The following is a 2,500-nucleotide window of genomic DNA, read 5'->3' on the forward strand; positions in this document are numbered from 1 at the left end:
TTACTAATGCATTGTAAAGTTTTAACATTACTTCCCTTGATTTAAAATCAACACACCTCACAATATATCCGAGCATCTTGTTGGCCTTTTTTATTGCTTCCTCACATTGTCTCGATGAAGACATTTCTGAGTCAACATAAACTCCTAGGTCTTTTTCATAGATCCCTTCTTCAATTTCAGTATCTCCCATATGATATTTATAATGCCCATTTGTATTGCCTGTGTGCAATACGTTACACTTTTCTCTATTAAAATGTAATTTGCCACGTGTCTGCCAAGTTCTGAATGCTGTCTAGATCATTTTGAATGACCTTTGCTGCTACAACAGTGTTTGCCGCCACTCCTATTTTTGTGTCGTCTGCAAATTTAACAAGCTTGCTTACTATACCAGAATCTAAATCATGAATGTAGATTAGGAATAGCAGAGGACCTAATAGTGATCCCTGAGGTACACCCCTGGCTACCTCACTACATTTTGAGGTTTCTCCTCTATTTAGTACTTTCTGTTTTCTACATGTTAACCACTCCCTAATCCATGTGCATGCATTTCCTTGAATCCCTACTGCATTCAGTTTGAGAATTAATGTTGAAAGGGAGGGAAGATCTTCTCCACAGAAGATTCTCCCAGCCTTTCAACTTTTTTCAAAAACAATACAATTAAAAAAGGCATCAGTGTTTAATTTCCAGACGATTTTAAACTCGCAGCACATTTGAAATGACCATTGGAACAGTATTTCTTAAAAAAATGTGTATATATTAAATATTTTTAAATAAACTATTTTATATATTTCTTTTCTCAAACAGTTTCCCAGTTTTTAATCATTTGAAACTGGTACTGTCTTCAACATGACTGTTCCTAATGAATTAGCCATTCTCCTTGCATTATGCTGTTGGACTTTTGAATGACAAATGTTCGTTTTGAAAAGTAAATGTTGAAAAACAGGGAAGATCTTCTCCACAGATTAATTACAAATACAAAACAGAAAATAATTGATTGCATAAGTATTCACCCCCTTGAGTCAATATTTGGTAGAGGCACCTTTGGCAGCAATTACAGCCATGAGTCTATTTGGATAAGTCTCTACCAGCTTTGCACATCTGGACACTGCTATTTTTGCCCATTCTTCTTTGCAAAATTGCTCAAGCTCCGTCAAGTTGGATGGGGACCTTTGGTGAACAGCAATTTTCAACTCTTTCCACATATTCTCAATTGGATTGAGGTCCGGGCTTTGACTGGGCCACTCCAGGACATTGACCTTTTTGTTTTTAAGCCACTCCAGTGTGCCTTTGGCTGTATGTTTGGGGTCATTGTCCTGCTGGAAGATGAATCTTCTCCAAGTCCCAGGTCTCTTGCAGACTTCAGCAGGTTTTCCTTCAGGATTTCTCTGTACTTTGCCGCATCCATTTTGCCCTCTATCTTCACGAGCTTTCCAGGCCCTGACGCAGAGAAGCATCCCCATAGCATGATGCTGCCACCACCATGCTTCACGGTAGGGATGGTGTTCTCAGGATGATGTACGGTGTTAGGCTTGCGCCAAACATAGCGCTTAGCGTTGTGGCCAAAAAGCTCTATTCTGGTCTCATCAGGCCATAGAATCTTCTTCCACTTGGTCTCAGAGTCTCCCACATGCCTTCTGGGAAACTCTAGCCGAGATTTGATGCGAGTTCTTTTCAACAATGGCTTTCTTTTTGCCACTCTCCCATAAAGGCCAGTTTTGTGAAGCACCCGGGCTATTGTTGCCATATGCACAGTGTCTCCCAGCTCAGCCGTGGAACACTGTAACTCCTTTAGAGTTGCCATAGGCCTCTTGGTGGCCTCCCTGACTAGTGCCCTATACGCCCGGATACTCCGTTTTTGAGGACGGCCTGTTCTAGACAGATTCACAGTTGTGCCATATTCTCTCCATTTCTTAATAATGGACTTTACTGTGCTCTGAGAGGATATTCAATGCCTTGGAAATGTTCTTATATCCTACCCCTGATTGGTGCTTTTGAAGAACCTTATTCCGGATTTGCTTTGAATGTTCCTTCACCTTCATGATGTAGTTTTTGTTAGGAAATGTACTAACCAACTGTGGGACCTCCCAGAGACAGGTGTATTTAACCTGAAATCATGTGAAACACCTTAATTGCACACAGGTGGACTCCATTCAACTAATTATGTGACTTCTAAAGACAATTGGTTGCACCAGAGCTTATTTAGGTGTGTCATAGCAAAGGGGGTGAATACTTATGCAATCAATTATTTTCTGTTTTATATTTGTAATTAATTTAGAACAAGTTGTAGATTTTATTTTTCACTTTGACATTATGGACTTTTCTTGTGTTGATCAGTGGCAAAAACTCCCAATTAAATCCATTTTGATTCCATGTTGTAACACAATGAAATGTGGAAAAGTCCAAGGGGGGTGAATACTTTTGAGAGCCACTGTATTTCTTAGCAGACACCCTTATCCAGGACGACTTACAATTGTTACAAGATATCACATTATTTTTACAT

The sequence above is a fragment of the Acipenser ruthenus genome, unplaced genomic scaffold (assembly GCF_902713425.1).
Source record: "Acipenser ruthenus unplaced genomic scaffold, fAciRut3.2 maternal haplotype, whole genome shotgun sequence".
NCBI classification, from domain to species: Eukaryota; Metazoa; Chordata; class Actinopteri; order Acipenseriformes; family Acipenseridae; genus Acipenser; species Acipenser ruthenus.